This window comes from Micropterus dolomieu, linkage group LG15 (assembly GCF_021292245.1).
Source record: "Micropterus dolomieu isolate WLL.071019.BEF.003 ecotype Adirondacks linkage group LG15, ASM2129224v1, whole genome shotgun sequence".
NCBI lineage: Eukaryota > Metazoa > Chordata > Actinopteri > Centrarchiformes > Centrarchidae > Micropterus > Micropterus dolomieu.
The window spans coordinates 18855380-18877411 of record NC_060164.1 but is presented as its reverse complement, the minus strand read 5'-3'; the positions used below and the strand labels follow the sequence as shown (position 1 = coordinate 18877411).

Below are 22032 nucleotides of genomic sequence, written 5' to 3'. Positions count from 1 at the left end.
TCTCACTGTAACACACAGATCTTTAAAAAACTATCCACAGTGGCTCAAGAACAGTAGAGATTATGTAAAACTAAACGCATTAAACATTTCTAACAAGAATGCGCTCTTCATAAACATTTTGAGGTAATGTCAGCCAAATGTTTAGCCCTCTTAATAAACTGTGTTTGGCCCACAGCTTTATTCTTTCCTTGGGACTGGTCATTGCAAGTTTAAAGTGCTAATAAGATAGCAATTACCCTCTGTTGACACATTTGTTTTGGCTTCAGTTTCATAACACTCTACAGCTAATAATCCTGAGAATAGCTAGTACAAGATCATGTTTAGACAGCAGTAACTAGACGCCTGTGGATATGGGTGAACTGCTACTGTGTATGAAGGGAAACTGGAAATAGAAAAGAAATAAAGTAACAAAAAAACAGGGAAAATGGATACAACAAGACAAAACTCAATGGCAAGTCGCCTTATAAAGTATTTTAAAGAACTGAGGTTGAAACCACAGTGTTGCTGTGCCTGCATCTCTTTTCTTTCAGAAGTATCAATGTCTTGATATTTTAAGAATGGAGAAAATATCTTCTTTGAGCGCTATTGATTCTTCTTAACATTGCTGAATTCTACTACTACCTTCTACATTCTCCTAATAATGCAGCGTTCATTGTGCTTTTTAAAATTTCAACAAGAAGATACGTTGTCAGGAGTAGCGCCATTCATGTTCGATGCTTTAAACTCGTCAAACATATTGTCTGACACACACAAGGAAGGCAACACTGTAGACTATGCAATGTGCAGTTATTGGTTATGATTGCAAAGTGTCACAGCGAGATATTTGATTGAATTTTCGAACTGCCGTAATCCAGGGAATACCTCATACTGTGGAATAATGGCGTGGTGCTAATATACATAGTGATGAGTGGATCGATCACTGTCACACCTACTCGGGGATAAAATCAGCATTTATGTATTCAAGATAATTTATAATTCATGATGAGGATACCTTGTGACAGATGTTGGTGTAGACAGACGGACATCTGTTAGTTCAATAAAAATGCTTTTTTAACTCTTGGTTTCAATGGGTAAGTAGTCTGATTACATATCACTAAATGTGCTCTGGCACATATACTCTTGGGAAAAGTGAGGATACCTTTTTATTATCAGTGTGAGATAATGGCTGATGAATCATATTTTACTAATGTCACAACATGAATCTCCAAATTTAAAAATAAATTGAAAGCGTTTGAAATCTAATCACCCCAACCTAAAGTCAGATTAGATGCTGCTCTGTGATTAGGCTCCTGTCAAAATGAATTTGTCAGAATTTATTAGTAAGTTCTTTTTAGGATTCTGCTTTGAAATGTTTGGCACATTACAAATGAAAACAGGCCTGCTGTGCTTTTTTCCCCCTTTTCTCCAGTTGTTTTTTTCTGCCTGACGCCCTCTCCCTTTTGTAATACAGCTCATCAAGCACACATCAAGTGAGTCAAATTGTGTGTCAAGCCCTCAGCTCTAACAGACATCCTGACTAAATCACATTTTTTGGCTTTGTAATGTTCAATCTCCAAATCGTGTCAGGGGTTGGAGTGAGGTGAAGAACTTTCTAACATAAATGATTTATCTTTGCTCCTTTCTGCCTTCTTGTTTTCACATGGTTTTTGTTCGTTATTTTCCACTGGAAGAAGTAGAAGATCGTGTCATGAGGACTAAGTGAACCACATGAGATTAGCCCAAGTTTTTCAACTTAGGGTGGGGACAAGTTACAGAAATGTAGACAGTATAGCCAGTGTAGTTACAGTCATTGCGTAGATTAGGCCCTTGGACAATGTTTAAGAGCTTGAAATTTGCTCAGTTTTATCCGCATTCAGCTATGTGTCTGCACTACTTTGCTGACTGATTATCTCTGTTAATGGGCCTCTGTAATTTAGTCAAGCATAGGCCCTTTTTTTGCCACTCTTTTATTTAGCACCTGTCACACAATTTAAACAGCGTGAGTTATCTTTTTTTCCGAATCAGAACTGATCAAATACTATTTGTGAAGCAGCATATGGCAGAAGAAAGACTGAATGGGCTGGCCATTATGTCTGCTGAGAGGATCATAGGTCTGTATGTAGATAAAGGACACTGTTGAGGATTTTACGCAATGCCAAGCTCATGGGATGCAGTTTTAAAAAGGTGAGTGAGTGCTTCTTCAAGGGGATTTGGAGTTGATGATTGTCTGCTGTGCCAACCTGTTGGAGCTAATGTCTATGCTGAGTCGCTGCCAACTGTGTTTTTGATAAGATTTGGGCAGTGCTGCTGTGCAAAACAGCAGTGTTTCTATAAGCTAACTATACTGTGTGTGCTGTGGTTTGAAATCCTGCACCTGTGCTGAGCTTAGTGTATGATGTGTTGGGCTTTTCCTCTGCTACTGGGGAATGCTTAATGTCAATGTACGTAGACATCCAAACAATAGTTGTTGATTTTGAACATATTAGTACTGCTTATGAAGTCTGTTAGAGAAATGTCTGTCCTGTATTTTCCCTGAATTGTACTATTAAGAATGAGCATATGCTGTAGTCATGCTTTGGGGATCAAATATTGATCTTTACTTTAATGTTACAGTTATGGAACCGGGTAATTGTTTACACAGCTGGTTTTCATTATACTAATTCATCTGATTCATTTGTCTTACCAATGTTTGTTTTTTCTACCTGCAATCTAAATGATGCTTAAAGGTTACCCCTTGTGTAGCTTTATGCCTGTCTCATTATTATCACCTGCCGGAGTTCCCCCCAAATGTCAAAGTTAGAACGACATGTAAAGTGAAAGAAACAGCTCTACCTGAAACTTCCTATTTCCTAGTTTTTCCCCAGAAGCAGGTGTAAGACTGGCAATTTCCCCCATGCTTTTAAGGGAGTTCAAACCAGCACCTGTCTTTAAGTCTTCCTCATTCCTCACTTTGATTGACATTTCGGAAAGAGAGAGGGAGTTGTAGAACTTGTACCAGGCTTGGGCAAGATGTTGAGCGAGCCCTCTGGTTAAACTCTGTAGAGGAATATTAATCCAAGCCAGATCCACAGCCCCTAGGCCAGGGAATCAAATCCTTAGCTGACATTTACATGAGTCTAAAGCAACAAAAGGGTATGAAAATAATTGTACTCCATGTACTCAATTTGCTATCTTCTCAATGTGTGTCTGATGACGGTTGAAAGTTGACACAGAATTACGCAAGAGGGATGCAGATGCACCATGTTCCTTTGGGGATTTTAAGTGTTTCATAATAGTAACAAGCAGATAACAGCTTGATTACAAGGTAGATAAAGTGAGTTAGTCCAAAAACCAAATTTTGCCTGCATGCTTAACCCTTAACGGGGCAAAGCGATAGTCATCACAGTCCTTTTATATTGATAAAATACAAATACAAATGCAAAAATGTGTCATTACAGAGTCATACTAATAACTGCTAGTTACTTGCAATGTAAAAATATTAAGTACAGAAAGAGTATCAGCTAAATGTGCTAAAAGAATGAAAAAATAAAAGAAACGGCCTCTGTGACTGATGTATTATTATATATTACATTAGCACATTGTTAAAACGGTAACGGTGTAAGTAGCATTCTACTGTAACAGGTCGAGGTGGAGTTGGTTTTAACTACTTCATATACAGTTTGGTCATTTAGTCCAATGGTTCCAAATCTAGAGGCCGGCCCTCCTCCAAAATGTCATAAGATAAATCTAAAGGGGCTGTGAAATCATTAATGGAGTAAAAAAGAAGAAAAACAAAGTCCTACAACTCAAATATTTAATAATTATTATCTATTTTTTATTTTTTGTGAAATAATGGACATTTTTACCAGTAAACTGTTATTTAAGTGACACTATTTCTGAAGTTTAGAGGTGAACAACTTATGTAACTCTGAAATGTGACCCAAGTAGGCATTGCTTTTTTGTCACAAACTAAAAACATTTGAAACTTTGGTTTAATTATTAACAATGCATTGTATTTTTTAAGTTTATCATATTCTTTTACATAACACACAGCAACTCATCACCCAGCAAGACATACCAAACAGGATGTGAAGTGATTGCCGACCCTGAAAAGTTGAATTAAGGAAATGATAATTAACATCAGTTGGTGCCACAACTAATGAAAGGACAATTTTGATTTAGTCTCTAGAGTCAACACTCCCTGTAATAATCAGGGAATGCCAGCTTTTAATGCAGATATTTTCACTCCTCCATGTTTTGTGGATCAAACAGTGTAGACCTTTAACACCTACCCAAGGATTATTTGTGATCCACAGTGATAATAATCTCAAGATCATCACAGGAATGTGTGTAACTTGGCATGGCAGTAAAGCTTTGTAGGAGAAGTGCAATGACATGAATGACTGGAGTAGGTGTTAGGATTGGTCATCTGCTTTTTGTTCGTCCTTATCAGCGGTGCAAACCAATAACATACATTAATAACTAACATTGGGCACAAGCCTTATTGAACAGCTCTGTGAAGAAACTCAGAAGTATTATTGTGACCGCTGGTCAAATTTCAAATCAGTGTAGAACAAGCTCAACAGATTCTGAGATATTACAGAAATGGGGAGATTTGGTGGAGGACTAGACAGCCAGAGTACATTAACTTTAGTGGTGTATTTGGGATGAAAAGCAGACCAGAAGCAAGAGAGGATGGATGGAATTGCCTGGCATGTCTCCATACAAAGGTTTTTGGCAGGGGTATGTTGGTAGAAAAAAGAAACTGTTTATTGGCTTAGTACCCTCTGTATTTCTTTGAAATGTAATCATAACCCAAGCTGGGCATATTTATTGCATATACAGGCAACACACTGGAGTTGTGGGAGCTTATTATTTATCAATATTTAGTCCACTAAATATACAGTGTAAACATGAAAATACAATGGTTGAATCAGCTTGATTTATAAAGTCTGGATTCCTGGCATTAAACTCAGTTTAAATCTATTCAAATGAAAGTGGCAAACAAGGAAGGCGAAGGACACTATGGGCTCTTATTCTCAAGCATTAGGAAAGCTGGCAGAGGCACAAAGCAAGGGCTGAACTTAAAGATCTAAGACTTTCTCTATGTACCATGAATTGAATGTTCATTTCTCTACCATAAGCCTTCTCCAAAGGCATTTCAGAGAATTTGGCAGTACATCACAACCGCAGACCACGTGTAACCACACCAGCCCAGGACCTCCACATCCAGCATCTTCAGCTTATCTGCAGCTCATCGGGGTCTCGACCTGACTGCAACTTCACACAGCCATTGAAGAGGAGAGGACCAACATTCCACAGGCCACAATCAACAACCTGCTCAACTCTATGCAAAGCAGATGTGTTGCACTGTATGAGGCAAATGGTGGTCAAACCAGATACTGACTGATTTCCGGAACCCCCCGGACCCTGCCAATACAGTGAAATTGCACATTTTCGAGTGGCCTTTTATTGTGGCCATACTGTCTGATCAGCATCTTGATATGTCACACCTGTGAGGCGGATGGATTATCTCGGCAAAGGAGAAGTGCTCACTAACACAGAGTTTGACAGATTTGTGAACAACATTTGAGAGAAATAGGCCTTTTGTGTACATAGAGAAAGTCTTAGATCTTTGAGTTCAGCTCATGATAAATGGAGGCAAAAACAAAAGTGGTGTGTTTATGATTTTGTTCAGTGTATCTTACCTGTGGCCAATGAGATGAATGGACTGGAAGCAACAAGCACGTTTTTACCAGGATTGTTTCATCATTTCTACAAACAAAACCTTATGCCATCTCAACAGGTGCTATTATTACATAATTATTCTGCATATAGTGGCTTTAGATTATTAAAACTTCCAACATGTTACTGGGATCTACAGCAGCAAATGCACTAAGTACTGCAAATTCTAGCAGTGTGATTACAGAAGGCTTTGAGCCGGTAAGATAAATTGCTGCAGCTCTTCTCCGCTCGTGTTCGCAATGATATTTCATTAAAAAGGCTACATGTTGTTGATGATGGTGACCCTGGGTAAACTCCTGAAGTCTTCTCTCAGGCACTGCCACCTCTTTGTTCCCTCCTCTTTGCTTTTCATGTTTATTTAACCACTCTTTTTTATCCACATTAGTCTCACTAAAGCTCTTTAAATTAATCTCATTAAATCTCTTATTCAACAGAGACGTGGAGGGGCAGTTAGAGTTTGTAGTCATCTGCCTCATTTTCCTTAAGCTCCTATCATTACATCAGTCACATCCTGCTTAATCCTTAACTGCGGAGAACCACCAGGGGAGCGGGATAACCTTGTGACCTCTTTGCCGCCTCTCTGTTTATTGTTTGTATGTTTGATATCAGGATCTGAGGTGCTGTAATGAGTTAACAATGATCAACGGTTCTTTGGAAGGCAATTGAAAGATGTGTCTGAGTCATTTCCCTGGTTTGATAATGATCCCTTTTATTGTATCTTAGCTTTGGCAGCAAGTTTGAGTACAACGCTTTGCTGTCCATATATCATAATCAGGATGTGGCAGAGGTTATTTACATTGTTCACAATCCAGTGTTTGGGTTCCTTCTTAATTCCATGGTTAGTTTCCAAGCACTTTCTTTTGCTAATATGAGGAAAGCTAATCATATTACAAATCTATGTGTTTTAATTTCTAGTGGCTTGGTGGGGTTGGGATTGAGACCTCTTGGCTGTTGTATGAAATGCTTCGTCAGTGAACAGTAACATTAACAAGGCAAGAATACTGATGAGAGCTAGAGACTCCAGACAGTCAAAATTCTTTGACTGTTGTGTTTTGACTGTTTTCAGTCTTTGCAGCGCCAGGTGTCTAAACCAAAATTTATATGTCTCCCAGCTGAATATGTCTAAGAGCCGCTGAAGGGTGAAATGAGAAATCTGTCAAAATGCTTAAAACATAGTTGCGTTCTAATCAGGTCAATCAGAACAAATTGTCCGGGCAGATGTTTGAGGTGCAGCTGGATAATTCTTTAAATTCAGTGCATTCCTGCAGCTTTGACAGGATATGCTGATTTAAGCAGTATTATACTTTAATGCCTCTTGCAGAAACCTGTCAAACAGGCCTCTGCAGCATACTTGTTTATAAGTTGTTTGTTAGCAGCGTACAGTTTGTCTGACTATCCTCTCAACATTTCTGCAAAATTTCTATTGGGCTGTGGAATCTTTACACAAAGGCCGTACACAAGTAGTGCTAAATCGTTTTCCTGCATCTGTGCAATAATACAGTTGCTTCGTAAGATGCCCTAATCATCACAAATCCAGTGAATCCTGCTTTGACTTGGTGTATGAAAGACTGGGAGCTTGAATAAGAATGAATTTGTTTCTTTGTGAAATTGCTCAAGGAGCCATGAAAAAAATGTAATGACAATTCGGGTTGCAGATGGCTGCATCCGAGGCAGACATTTTCCATCGGGGCTGCAGTCCACAGTTTTATTTGTTTTACAGAACAAATTTGAAAACATTGCCGAAGCATAAACATTTTTCAGTTTAGTTATCTTAGTTTATCGTTACTTCCCCACCATTTAAGTGGGAAACTGTAAAGATGTTGGTTTAGTTATAAAAGTCTAAATGATATAATGTGCGAGTATGAAAATGTGTTTTAATTATGTCGTATTGTTGTTGAATCAGCTTTGAAAGTGTGTCCCTATTAGGAGATTTTTGGGGGTGTTTTTATTAAATCCCTTGCCCCTTTATTTGATTTACTTCTGTTGTGACTTCTGCAATCTTTGGAGGTCTGGATGTCTGAGAGAAAATCAATTCCTTCATAGTAACATAATTCTGAGGACTGCAGGGGAATGAAATGAGAAATCCCTCATCTCTTAATATGCACTGAATTTATTTACTTGCGGAGTAGAGTGCTGCTGGGGCAGTGGCTTACCAAATTTTTAAATTTAGTCTAGTACGCTGACTCACAGCATTTACTCTTCTCCGTCTAGTCTCTTACTTTGTCTTTGATAATATATATATATATATATATATACACACTTTACATTCATTAGTTTTACCCCGCCCCCGAGAACAGACAAAATCCCTCACTGCCATTATCGGAGCCTTGTCGATGTGATTGTACAGGCGTGTTTACATTTAATGCAAACATCAGTCAGTGGAAGTGACACCATGGGGACTAACTTAACACAAGGCTTGTCTTAACAACAAGGTCATTCGATCTCTGCTCCTGCCACATCTATCAGAATGACATATGCAGATGGTACGCTGTACATCCATAAGACCTCTAGACATCAGTGGCTCCATATATAACATTCTCATAAGTCCTTTTTGAATAAGACCATCCATTTTAAACTTTAAGTCTCTGTCATATGAAAGATTATAGCACATGTTGATGTGTTATTTAAATTTCTTTACCGTGATGTGTCACCACTGATACTAAGCTTTTCAATACGCTTACACAAACTCATTGGACCAAAAAGCGCTGGTCACGTGGTGCACTGGAGATTTACAAGTTCCCAGCGTTGTATATTACCTTTGGTTTTGACTTAATTCAATAATTTGCACATGCTACTCCTTTGGGTCGTGACAAAGATAGATAGGAAAAGTGGAATGAGGAAACGTAGGAGGAAAGGATGATATAACATTTGTGAACTTGAACAACACTCTCTCTAGAAACTAGAGAAGCAAGACTCTAATCTGTGATGCTCGGCTGAATTTACAGCCTTTAGGTGATCCGTGGACACAGGAGATTAAGAGGTTTGTAGACTCGCATGTGTGAACAAAAAGAGCTTTCGTTTTATAGATGTGCCAGAAGTTCTGAACCAGAAAAAAATAGTCTGATGTGATAGACACAGACTGTCCCAAAGCACATCATCAGTGCATCCGGTGGTGTGTCTCATAATGGAATATGCATGTACTACACGATCCATAAGCGTGCGGTTTTCTCTGCATTTATAATCCCAAACTGGAGACTTTGTTTGGACATGAACTATTAAACTTTTATGATGTCCTCTAACATCAAGCACCATACAGACTCAACAGAGTCCTAACTTTTTTTTTTTTTACTGTTTGTACTTCATCTTATACCTCAGAACATATGGTGAGTCTAAGATGTATTAAGGACTCAAGTGACTGGCCTGAATGAAAAGAAAATGGAAAATTCATTTAGAAGAAAGCCCCAGACTGAGCGAGCAATATATCACATGTATAATGAATGATTATGAATGTCTTTTAGGTTAGGTTAGTTTTTAGGTTTTAGAAGTAGTTTTAAAAAAATGTGTTTGAATATGAGGAGCACATTTGGCATGTTATTCCCCCACCCATGTGGTTTTACAAACCGGTGCTACTTTTAAATTCGTCTACGTGGGTATCTGAATATTTTTTCAATAGCTGAGGGATGTCATAGTTGGCGCTGGATGTGCGTAAATCCATTTTCCTCCATCACCGGTTCACTATTTGCTTACGCTGGGCATAATGAATCATTAATTCACTGCTGTCACTTGCAGCCCGCAGTCACTCTGAGCAGAATTAACTCCTGATCCAGCAGAGCAGAGGTAACAAAGAAATGGAGGAGCATGAGCCTCCCTATATTTGTTTCACTCCAAATATAAAACTATGGATCCGTTTATGTGTTGACAGGATGGGTGTTTTCTAATAAGGCTGTTACGCTGCGCTCTCTGATGCATGTTGTTTTGATTGTGTTTTGCATTTTTATAAATTTATTGTCTCTCATTATTCCCACCCTCCTGTTCATCTGTGCTGCAGGTATTTTCAGACTTTGAACCACAGGTGATTTTCTGTTCCTACAGTGGGTGAATTTGTTTTAAATAAAGTACACCCACAAACCATAAATAGGCTATACTGTATGTTATAGAATACTGGTTCCCAATCAGGGGTACTTGTACCCCAGGGGTTTCTTCTGTAGTTGACAGTTTAATTGTGTGAAACGCATATTATAACAATGTCCGCCTTTACATAACCAAGTGTTAAATAACATCCAGTTTAAAATGAGTTCAAAGGAACCTATTTTGAACATGTGCTGTAATTCATATGGGAGGGCTGTGGGGATACATCAGGAAAAAAAGGTTAGGAACCACTATAATGGAAGATGCATTTTAGTCAACTAGAGGAGGCACCACTGAGAAAAGTGAAAGTGTCTCTCTCTGATGATGTAGTGTTAAGTGTGTTTTAATTAGTCTGGATTGCTATTCCAACAATGAGATCGTTGGCATCCACTGGACAATGAGCCAGCTGCAAAATGAAATAAATCAGACTGAAAGATATACTTTCTTACCCTCAAATGACAAAACAAATCCTTCCAGCTCACTGATGATGTTCTCAAGCTCATCTGTAAACTCCACTGAGTATATTTTCAACATTAATGCTGCTTATGTTGTGGCCACATGTTTTTGAAACAGGGAAGTTTTGAAGATGCTTCATTTAACACAAGTCAGCAGGCGTTCTAAAAACGTATTCCTTGGTTTTTATTTTCGCCAGCTGCAGGACTCAGTTTCTAAATCTTTTTCTCTGCTTGTTTTTGTTTTGCCGTCTGTGGTCCTGAGGAGAACATTTTTCTGACTGGTTGACTGTTGTTGCTTGTCTCTCTCTTTGCTATTTGCCACCTCCTGTGGCAGAGCCTCAGCTGTTCTGCCCTCCACCCCCAGTCACACAGGCAGAGACACAGCCAGCCTAACTGGTAATAACCCTACAACTGTGGTTCCCCGCAGCTTTTCGGGGGAAAGTGAAGAATACCTGTTTTCTGTTTTATCACTGGTGTGAGTAAGCATATAGCTCTGTATCTGGTGATGCCATTAATGTGCTGTAGTCTTGAAGTTTTTAGGATTACCTGGAGCACACATGTGTCTTCACAGATGAACATGTTTTCAATTGTATTTCTCATTTTATTAAGTTAGTTTTCTGTGTGCGCAACTTAAGCTTAAATATTGTACGTTCCCCCTGGAAATGTTGCACAGTTACAGCTCAGATCTCTTCTCCGTTATTGCTCATTTTTCAATAGGTTCTCTCAGTGAAGATCCTGGGTCTACCCCTCACTGTTTATGACTTACTGTTTGTGCAGCATTAAAAGGTCAAATTGGACAAATAACTTGTGAAAAGGCAAACAAATGGCCCAAAGATGTTGTTTCCATGATTTCTAAAGCATGTTTTCACAACACTGGTAAACATATGATTCTCTCAGAAGCGTTTTCCTTGAAAACATAAACACTTCTCAGCATTATGCATGTCACATTATGGCCACAACATATTAAAAATCACCCAGTGAGTCTCACTGATGTGTGAGAAAAAGACTTTCTCTGTGTGTTTGTTTGTGTGAGACAGACAGTGTGCTCTGATTTAAGAAACAAAGGGAGCTAGATTTCATAGTATGTTTGTTCTCTTGATGTTATGTCAGCCTTTTGCCTAGATTTTTTTTTGTTGGACTACAGCGTCCACAGGAAGTATTTCAAGACTATTAGTTGTCTTGCAAGATGAAGGTTAGAAATAGTTTTCGCTTGATGGAAGACCATCTTTATTTGAAAACCAAGTATATTCTTTTGTTGGTACTGGCGTTGGGACAATGCAGTTAAATTCTTTTGTGCATGAATAATTCTTTTTGCTCCTTTTGGGACAGTGTAATATAGCCTTCTTTATTTTCTCATTCTCTCTGGTCTCAGCCGGTCCTGAACTAAATGGAATTGGAACGGAGCGCAGTGTTTGGGAGTCAGTGTTCTCCCATTTCTGATGACCGATGGCATGAGAGAGATGAAAGGGCTAACATACAAAGCCATGCCTCTGCTTCTTTTCCTCCCCACCTTCTCTGCTCTTTCCTCCCTCCTCACCTAGGCTGCAGTATATCTTTTCTCAGTCATGAATGAATGTGAGGGGGGGGTATCGTGTATATACACAAAACACAGATGCCACGACATACAGACACATATCACACCTCTTCTTCCCGTCATCCCTTCCATCCGCCTACTTTTTTCCCCATTTAACCCTTTTCTTTCCATCTTCATTCTCAGGTACTGTACACATCACGGGGGCAGAAAACAACCCACACAATTTTGGCTGAGTGAACACACTAAGAGCTTTGGGCTTTTGGGATTCTGAATTCTTTTATGCTACTTTGTGGTGATGAAGCCCTGGATATGATGGCTGGCTAAACGGGCTGAGAAATTTCACTCTGTGCAGCAAGGATACACATCATTTGTCAAGCAAGCTGCCTCCAATTATCCATTAAACACAATGCTAACCATTAACATGAACTTCAGTGAAAAGCTTATTTGTACACCAGCTGGGTGTAACACATTCAAAGCGACTCATAAACAGGAATTGAGTTGTTCTTTGGCCATCTTGCTACCAGACACAGAGCTGGTGCAATTGCTTTTTCCATGATTCATCCCCTGTAGTTAAAGAGAGCAGGTTTCATCTTAAAAATCTGCTCTTTTTGTTTGTGTTGCTCAGTTAGTGGTCCCATTTTTCCTAATAGTTGAATTTATTTTTCCCCCCCTTGTGTCGTTCACACCTCGGTGCCTCACGCCTCCTCTTATGCTGTCGGCTTACATTCAGAGTAGCTCTAATTGAGTTTTTGGACAGCCGGCCCGGTCTCAAACGCTCCACGGGAGATAAAAGAAATTTTGCATTACACCATCAAAGGGGCGCCCCCGCACCCTCACCCCATTCCACTTCCGCACTCACCAAAACATGATGAGATCAAATGAACATCTAAGGTCAGTGAAGCTCCGAAGGGTTAATGATGTGGAGACTGCGCTTGGATTTTAAATTCACACTCTGGGCAGATAACTACCCTTCACCCATTCAAGTCTCAACCTTCCACTGATGACTCATGCACTTTGCAATTTTTTGACATGGCTTGGCTTAGATCTGTCATTATCTGACACTGTCTACTTTGCCAGGATCAATAGGCTTTTAATGGCAGACATGAGGTAGATGGCACATCTAAACTCAGCAATGGCATGAAGTATCCTTTAGTACAGAGACTTAAAGTTAGAGTTAATTCACAATGAAGTGGCACATTCCTGAGATTTTTTCACCAAGCATTAAATTCTGTTTTCTTCCTTTTACCATTTCTCCTATAGCTCTCTTAATGTCATTCCCTATATTATATAAGAGCTTATAATAACAGCTTTGCATCTTACTTGGACAGAGCAAATGATTTAGCTATATTAAACACTGACATCCTCTACATTTCTACTTCTCTACTTTGGAAGTAAAGTGGTTGTACAGTATTTTGAGCATGCTTCTATACCCACATACAGCTTTCATATCCGGCCCTACAAGATAGATTGTAATCCGCTGACCTCAATTGAGTGACGTCAGCTAGATAAACACCGGTAAGTTTGTGCATACGTGTGTGTCTGTTTGTGAAATTCAACACAGCAGATTCATTAATATATGTAAGTCATTTGCTCTGATGACAAAAGCTTTTTATCTGAGTGGCCATTCCGCAATGATGTTGTATTGCCCAGCAGGTATTCCAGGGCACTTCAGGAGCCAGTTATTGTGCACATAACCAGCTATCGTTTCAATGTTGGTATCACCACAGGATCACTGTTGTCAAAGCCATTGTAACCATTGTATGCAATTCTGCTAAAAGACCTAGGCTGGATGTATATTCTGTGTTACTCACCAAAACTATCCTTGAGGCCGTGTGCATATCCATGATAATTTCTAGATCAATCGGAATTGAATATCTCACATATCCGATTCTGTGCCAAATCATGTCAAATTTACATGAATGAAAGACAGGGACACTATTGTTAAAGCCACACAGACGCTATAACATGTTATCTGAATGGAAGTTCTTCATCGTGAGTGAAGAAGACACAAAGTTCACAAATTGTAAATCAGTAAGTAAATGCCAAAATAAGCAGTGCTTCCCACACATAGTATAAAGTATATTTGAAGACCTATATTAGCATTTTGCAGAGACACAGAGAGAGAGAGACGTTATCTGGCATTACGTTAGAAGACGCGGGAACGGTGGATAACAAGCAACAATCTGGTATAGCAATAGTGAACCTGTTGGTGCCGATGTCATTAGTTTCTATTGGCTAGTTGCAGTGCTGGTACTACTGGGGATCCTAATAAAGAAAGGTTACAAAAAATATTGTGTATGCATTTAATTATTAGTCTTAGAAAGAAAGTAAATCAGAATTGACAGGTCAGACTTGGAATTGGAATCAGCAACAATTACCTTTGCAAAAACTGATTTTTAAAAAATATTTGAATTCCTGCATTGTTCACATCCATGTTTGCCAGTTTGCAGTCTTCTTCTTCATTGCTTTTGTTGGTGCATTGCTGCTCTTGTTTGCCAACTGTCAATCACTGGCAAACAATCCTCACACCCATGCATTATACAAGCATAACAGGGACCCAGTTGAAAAATGTTGCTTCTAAGTGCTACTATTGGTCAAAAACCTGTTTAAATTACTTTTCATAATCTTCACAAAAGTGAGAATCTGCCAGTATAATAATAATAATATGATATGTGTTTGTCTGAATCATCATTGGACTGTCACATAAAATTTAAAAGCTAACCATAAGTTATGACCATATAAATTGGCACATTAAAACTTTAAAGATCTGTCATTTTGAGAGTGTATAGCAGGTTCCTTTTGAATCTTGGTGGTAGGGTGACCCTTGTGTTTATATTTGAATCGCAGATGGTGCCTTTGAGGAGCTTGGCAACTGGCTAACGCTCAGCAGTTCTTTTGTGCCACCTGTTCTGACGTCAGTGTTGATATGTCTGAAAACAAAGATTGAATGAATCTTGAATCTGTCTTAAAATTTTCTGTGATGGTGGAGATATTGTCTCTGTGCAGAACTCTTTGGAAAGATGACTTTTAACAAATGTGAGAGGGCAAGAATGCTCTGCTTTTGGCAATTTTTCAAGGCCTCTCTGTTCTTTCTTGTGTCTTGTTTCTTGGAAAGATTATGTAAAAATCCAGAGTAAATAACAGTGTTACAGATCACTTTCAGTGTTTTTAAGTTCTTGAAGCAGATGAGTTTTGTTCAAATCTGTTACTGACAGATCTAAATGACAGTGCTTAAAGTTGTGCTTTTTGCTATTAGTGTTGCATATCTAGACAAATGTTGATCTCAGTTTTTAGTTAATTGATTTAAGAGTAAAGTTATTCTGTTATAAGCTTGAAAATCAGGTTCAATAGTTCATTTTATCTGGCCTTTATTTCAAGCTAGCCGCTCTAGCTCTCTCTGTCTCATTTTCCTCCACCCCTCATCTCTTTCCTTCCTTTACAGCCTCATGGGCTTTATAGTGGCTGCTTCTCTTCCATCTGTTTCCCAATCAATTTGGCCTCATTTCCAGCCAGTTGGTCCACCTCCATGGGCTAAGGCACATTTAAGGAAGCATTGCATGTTGAGATCGTCAGCTGTAGTTATGGTGATCAGTCCGTGAACCTCTCGGTGTCACAGAAGCTTGCCTGGAATTTTGCCATCCGTTTGAAGTTTTGGATATATCCCTTTACAAGACTACTGGGGGATGGTGTGTGTGTGTGTGTGTGTGTGGTGTGTGTGTGTGTGCGCGTGTGTGTGTGCGTGCGTGTGTGTGTGTGTGTGTGTTAGCAGATGGCTCACAAATGTACTCATTTTAACAACGTGAAAGTTAAATGAAGAACATTGTGTCCGTGGTCAGGCTGCTGTCAAAGATTCTGTGGTTTATTAATGTATGAACTTGGTTTCTGTTTGTGTGATTCACAAATACACAATGTTTCTAATATGCAAGCTGAAAGTCATGTTCAGATAGCTGTTATCTGCATTCAGAGCACTGCAGGTTCATTTCAAAGATGGCATGCAACTGTTTGTAAAAAACAAAACACCCTCCTATTAAGCAAACATGACTCTTCATTACTTTATTGCCACTTTCTTAATCACTGTGTAATCTTTTACCATAATCATCATTTGTTTAATTTAACGCTGGCACCAGATGTTGCCTGTATACTCTCTTTAAAACGTAATGTCTCACTCATACAGTATTTATTATAATCCATACTTCTCTTTCTGTTAGTGCTGCTATTCCAGTCATTAAATTCACGTGGTCCTCAGAATACTACAAAACAGAAGGCTTTTAGAAAAATCCAACCTGAAATGTGTCCTCACTGATGTGCCAGAGAGACACATTTTAGTTTTCTCTCATAAATTTTAAATGAGTGTTGATCAGGAGAAATCAGAGCAGTCCTGCTGATCACCGAGGTGCGCTTACACCTATTAACCGCTCCCATTTTACATGAGCTTCAGACACTGAGGAAAAATATGTGGACTGTTGGCAGTCCAATAAAGGTCTTATTTGGGTTAAGCTGTTTCAAGCCTCTTTGATATCCTGCGTTTGAGTTTCCCGGCTGACATGCATAAACCAATTAACAGAATATCCATGTCCACCTTTGTGGCTGGAAAGGTCCTTCAGCTACATTATTCTCCAGTAGGTGTGACTGCAAGGTGCTTCCTCTGCTTTATAGTAGCTCGTAGGTGGGCTGATGTTACCCCAGTACTTCATTACATATATAAAAAATGCACCTGCATATATTAAAAATATGCACCAGAGTAGTCTTTATTTTGGTCACGCACCCTGGTAGATTATCTAATCTAAATGTTAAATCCATTTACATTTTTTAAAGGCATGTACATGTGTGAGAGTCGTTTTTATTGCCATCCATGAGACTCTTAATGCGGTTTTAATCACACTATATCCACACAATGCAGAGCCGTGGTGTCTGTCTGCTGCACATGAAGTAGCCAGTCTTATCAGTGGGAGCAGATGGAGAGCGTCCAAGTGAGAGGCTCAGTCTGGCTCCATGTATGTCATAAGTAAGAGGATGACCTTGGCTGGATCTTAACTGCGGTTCAACCATAAGAAACACACACTTTTCCATCTCTCTTTCTGTCTGTCTCGGTCTTTTTGCCTCTCTCTCCCTCTCTCTCTCACACACACACAAACTCCTTTGCTCCTACACATTCCTGTATGCAGTGTTACAGCTGGAGACAATATACACTCCTCCGCAACATCACTTCATAAAAAAAAAAAAAAAAGCCATTTGTAAGACACTGAGGCACAGAGGCTCTGGCAATGCCCTTACAAGCAAGCGATTAGATACTGAGTCATTTGTAGCAAGTATTTGCTGCAAGGTTAAGATGTTGCTTGATAGTTAATATCAGAAGCAGGCCCGGTAAACATTATTCTCCTTTTGCCAAGAATTCAATGAAGTTTGAGCTACATTTTTATCATGCCCCAACAGAACTCGCAGCACTTAAATCAACCCGACACTGGGTATTTGACTCGTATAACATAAATCCCAAAAGACATTAATCAAAGGCAGTTTTTTAGGGTCGCTGTAGTTGTTTTTGCTTTGCTGCGCTTAAATGGAAGGATAAAGAGTCAGTGGAAGGTGATATCCATGTATATTTGGCCAATAAATTTGAAGAGCTTTGCTAGTAGATTTATATTGGACCATTGCAAGGGGAGATAAGGAGGAAGAGAGAAGTGGGACTGTGTGAGAAAGTGTCATGAGATTTATAGCGTTTAATCTGCACAGTCCAATATGTATGTGTACTGTACCATAGTGGCTGTGTGCTTCCATGGTCAATGCCCTCTACTGGACTGAGGAGGCTGTAGACTCCTATGTGCTTCCTTCAATACGAAATCACCAGGTGTTTCCTGTCACCTGGCACCAACAAGTTTTACTGTTGCATAATGCAAGCAGAGGTTTACTTAACCTAGTCACAATGGAAGTGCTTACTACTGTAAGTGGAGATTTATGCATCCACTATATTAAAAAGTGTTGTTACTTGTTACATTGAACTAAGTTGCTATAAATATTTGCACCCAGTAAATGGAAGGTCTAACTTTTACGGAACTAACTGAACCACTTGACACACGGATGCTAGTGCGCTAATTTATTATGTGATTAGAGTGAAGAGTAAAAGAGATAAAGTGGAAACTGATACATTGTGTAAATTTTAAATGACACTTTACAGAAGTAACTCAGCACACCTCAAATAATAAAATCTTAAATATTAATGCCATTATTGTTTTCATAATGACGTAATAACTAACTAGGTTAGCATAATTAGATATTTCCTAACGACTGAAACACACATGTGCACATTTATTAAGAAACAAAGTAACACCTACATTTAAGAACTGAGTTAAGTTTAATGTATTGCTTGCCCCCTAAAACTGCTATTTCTGGAGGATTTGCTACAGCGTGTGATGCTAAAGTGAGTTCCTTTTTATATAGATTATTACTTTTGATTGCAGTGCTACAGAAACTATATAGAAACTATTGATTATTTTGAAACTAGCCAGTGGTTTCTAAGAACTTAGGACCTTATGCACAAACTTAGTAAAGGATTTACAAATAGCTGATGTATAACAATTGAAATCCCCACATTGTGACAAATCTTAACATACATCCTGTTGTGGGAGTCGCCATAGCAATGACCAGAACAAATTCTTTTGCTGCACCCAACCCACAAATACTGCAGATTGTTTTTTCCATACGGGGAATTGTGGCAGTGTTTTGCCTCTGTGCCTTCCAAATGCCCAGTGTGAGAATGGATATTCTCACATGTAACAAAGGTTTGCTGATAACCCATGAGTTTCTTTTCATGTTCCTCACAGTTTCATTTAGAAAATGAGCACTTTCAAATTTTCTACTTCCGAGTAATTCGCTGTGAGACTGAGAACTAAAGCTTATATAATTTCTTGACCTTTTATCTGTTACTTTAGAGGAGTGGCCTTCACATGTACTGTATGACACATTTCTGTTTCAGATTGGTAATGAGCCTTTGTACATTCACATTCACACTCTATCTGGATAATTACCAGTTCATATTATTGTGGGAAAAGCCCCCTCATAGGGTATTTCATGCAAATTGAGAATCAGATCAAGTCTTGTTACAGATTTAAAGTGGAAACTTGAAAATGATAATTGTCTCGTTCAGTTCTCTTTATGGCTCACTTGAGAATGACCCTGCAGACTCAGTGAAAATGTGGAGCAGGTAGGCTAAGTGAGGTCATCATTATTAGGATGAGGTATTCCATCTTGTTAGAATGACTTATTTAAAAGGAAAACAGTTGTGGATTTTTAATTAAATTGGTGTGTTCTTAGTTTAGTCACTATGCAGTCAAAGAAAATGTCAGTGTTACTTAAATAAAGATGTCAGTGCAAAGAGAATTACCCTTCCCCAGACATGTCATGGAACTTCCCATTAGAAGCGAAATGTTTCCTCGATTGACTTATGAGGTGTGAGTTGTTAGTGTAACTCAAAAAGATGAGTAGTGTGCTCAATTGTACCACAATACTGGAGGTGTTCTGAATTGTTTGTATATTAGTATCGAGCCCCTGCACTGGCTGTCCTCCACTCTTGTCACCCTTATTCATTTACCTATCCAAGCCAGCTATGACTTCCATTTTTTATTAAATTCTTTTTCAGTCTGGGAATCGCTCCATTACTTTTGATTATTTTTAATGGCAAGCTCATATTTTGTAGTGCATTCATATTTGTCTCTTAAGACTTGAAGACTGTTTTAATGAGCTCTCATAAGGATCTGCTTCCTTAGCCCCTGGCTAGATCCAGCTATGTGCAGCAGGCAACTCTACTAGACCAAGACTATATAAGGCATGAACACTTCCCTAGACATGAAGACATGCCATTCTTCCCTTTGACAGATATTATCCAGTGGGGAATGGTAGCTACAGTACTCGAGTAGACCCTTAATTAAAACATATTGCATAAATAAAGCATAAAGAAAGATTTTAAAAGTGCTGCAGATGAGGAGGTAGTTTACCGAGAGCAATATGAGCTATTTGGCAGTGACAAACATGAAAAGATATTCAAATTACTTCCAGAGTTCCACCTGTTCAGGTTTGCCCTCCATTTAAAATGCTAAATACAGTCAGTGTGTTCCACTAACTAATCTGAACACATCATCTTTAACGCATTCTCTCCTGCCCTTTCCTTCTCCCTTTCCCCCTATTTCTCCCTGTCTGCCTCCCAGGCGCCATGATCCAACCAGAGGAGGATTATCGTGCACCCCCAGTAGACAGCATGGCCACCAAAAGGCACTCCGCTGAAAGGTGACCTCCAGACACTTCACCTCCCCAAAACATTTGGTAAGTTAAGAGTCAGAGAATCCCTTGTATTCACAAATGACCCACCACCATACGCACACGCACACACTCTCACACTGTCAGTGTTTGACAGGATGTGCAGCTCCAAGCCATTTACTAATGTTCATGTTAGACAGTTTAAATGAAGCCCTTTACAACAAAACACATTATCTAATGTCTTTTTCTCTGCTTTTATAACCACTGCCTTTTGAAAAAAAAAATTCAGAGTGAATTCTTTTCTTTTTCCCTCCCTGAAACATTGATTGACTCATCCATGCTTAAGAATTGCCATTTCCACCTTTGACCTAAGTGACAATATCCTTTCAAGCAAAAGCAAAAAAAATCTTTATTTCTTAATTAAGGGTTTGTCTTTTTCCTAATCTGAATAGCCTTTAATAGGATCAATAAGTCTTTGCGCAAAATGCACCCGTTCATGCATGCTTTGTGTGTGTGAGCATGTGTGTGAAAAAGATACTGCGATGGGTAATGATTAGATCAAGACGTAAATAAACTTGTCTTCTTCCATGTTTCATAATGACATGTCTCAACTACTACCATTTTTATATGCAGAATAAGAATTAGAATCAGAATCAGAAGGAGCTTTATTGCCAAGTAATGTTTTACACATAAGAGGAATTTGCTTTGGTGATAATTTGCTTCACGTAGACAAACATACAGTTGACATAAATAAATCTAGAAATATATAAATATGGAATAAACAAATGTTATTTAAGAATAATAAAAGAAAAGATAAAAATAATACAACTATTTGCAGAGAAGGAACAATGTGGATATTCACACGTGCAATTCTCCATGTTGTGTTGTGCAGACGTATTGCAACGGAAGAGAATATTGTGTACATAAATATATAAATTGACAAAATATAAAAATATAGAACAACAATGATTAATAATTAATAACAAATATGTGCAATAATTTTTTTCTTCTATGTATGTGAAGCCTTGTGCCTCTGTCCTTTGTTTCGTGTTTGGATTTTTGTGTTGATGTTGAGAGGACTGAAATAAAAAAAAAGAAGTAAAATTTTGATGTGCTGAGACATTTGCGTTATTTGAAAGAGGGGAGTGTCTGTGAGGGACCCATCCATCCATACGTTCATCCATCGATCGTCAACCGCTTATCCTGCGTAGGGTCGCTGGAGCCAATCCCAGCTTTCATTGGGCGAAAGGCAGAGTACACCCTGGACAGGTCTCCAGTCCATCGCAGAGCTCTGTGAGGGACTCGGGTTAGGCTAGCTGCAGACGGGAAGAAGCTGTTTTTGCGGTGAGAGGTTTTGGTCCTGATGGACCGCTGCCTCCTGCCAGAGGGGAGAGTCTGAAACAGTTTGTGTCCGGGATGGGAGGGGGTCAGCTACAATCTTTCCTGATCGCTTCAAAGTCCTGGAGGCATACAGGTCCTGAAGAGATGGAAGATTGCAGCCAATCACCTTCTCTCCAGAGCGAATGATTTGCTGCAGCCCACCTTTGTCCCTGGTGGTGGCAGCAGCGTACAGGATGGGGATGGAGGAGGTGAGGATGGACTCAATGATGGCGGTGTAGAAGTGCACCATCATTGACTTTGCAAGGAGGAAGTACATCCTCTGCTGGGCCTTCTTGCTGATGGAGGTGATGTTTAGATCCCACTTGAGGTCCTGGGAGATGATGGTGCCCTGGAAGCGGAAGGAGTCCACAGTGGCAACTGATGAGTCAAACAGGATGATGGGGGAGGGTAGGGCTCTTTCTGAAGTCTGTGACCATCTCCACTGTCTTCAGAGCATTGAGTCACCAGATGGTCAATCTCCCACCTGTAGGCAGACTCATCCCCACTAGAGATGTGCCCAATGAGCGCAAACTTCAGGAGCTTGACAGACTGGTGACAGGAGGTGAAGCTGTTGGTGTACAGGGAAAAGAGCAGAGAGGAAAGAACACAGCCCTGAGGGGAACCAGTGCTGATGGTCCTGGAGTC

General features: G+C 39.3%; 1 protein-coding gene across 1 annotated transcript in view; it reads left to right on the top strand.

Moving 5' to 3' along the window:
- chrm3a (cholinergic receptor, muscarinic 3a) overlaps positions 1 to 22032 on the top strand; it is an 84266-nt gene that overhangs the window by 4549 nt on the left and 57685 nt on the right. The window contains exon 2 of the mRNA XM_046070132.1: positions 19959 to 20073. The gene's annotated coding sequence lies outside the window, so the exon portion shown is untranslated. The remainder of the gene's footprint in view (positions 1 to 19958; positions 20074 to 22032) is intronic.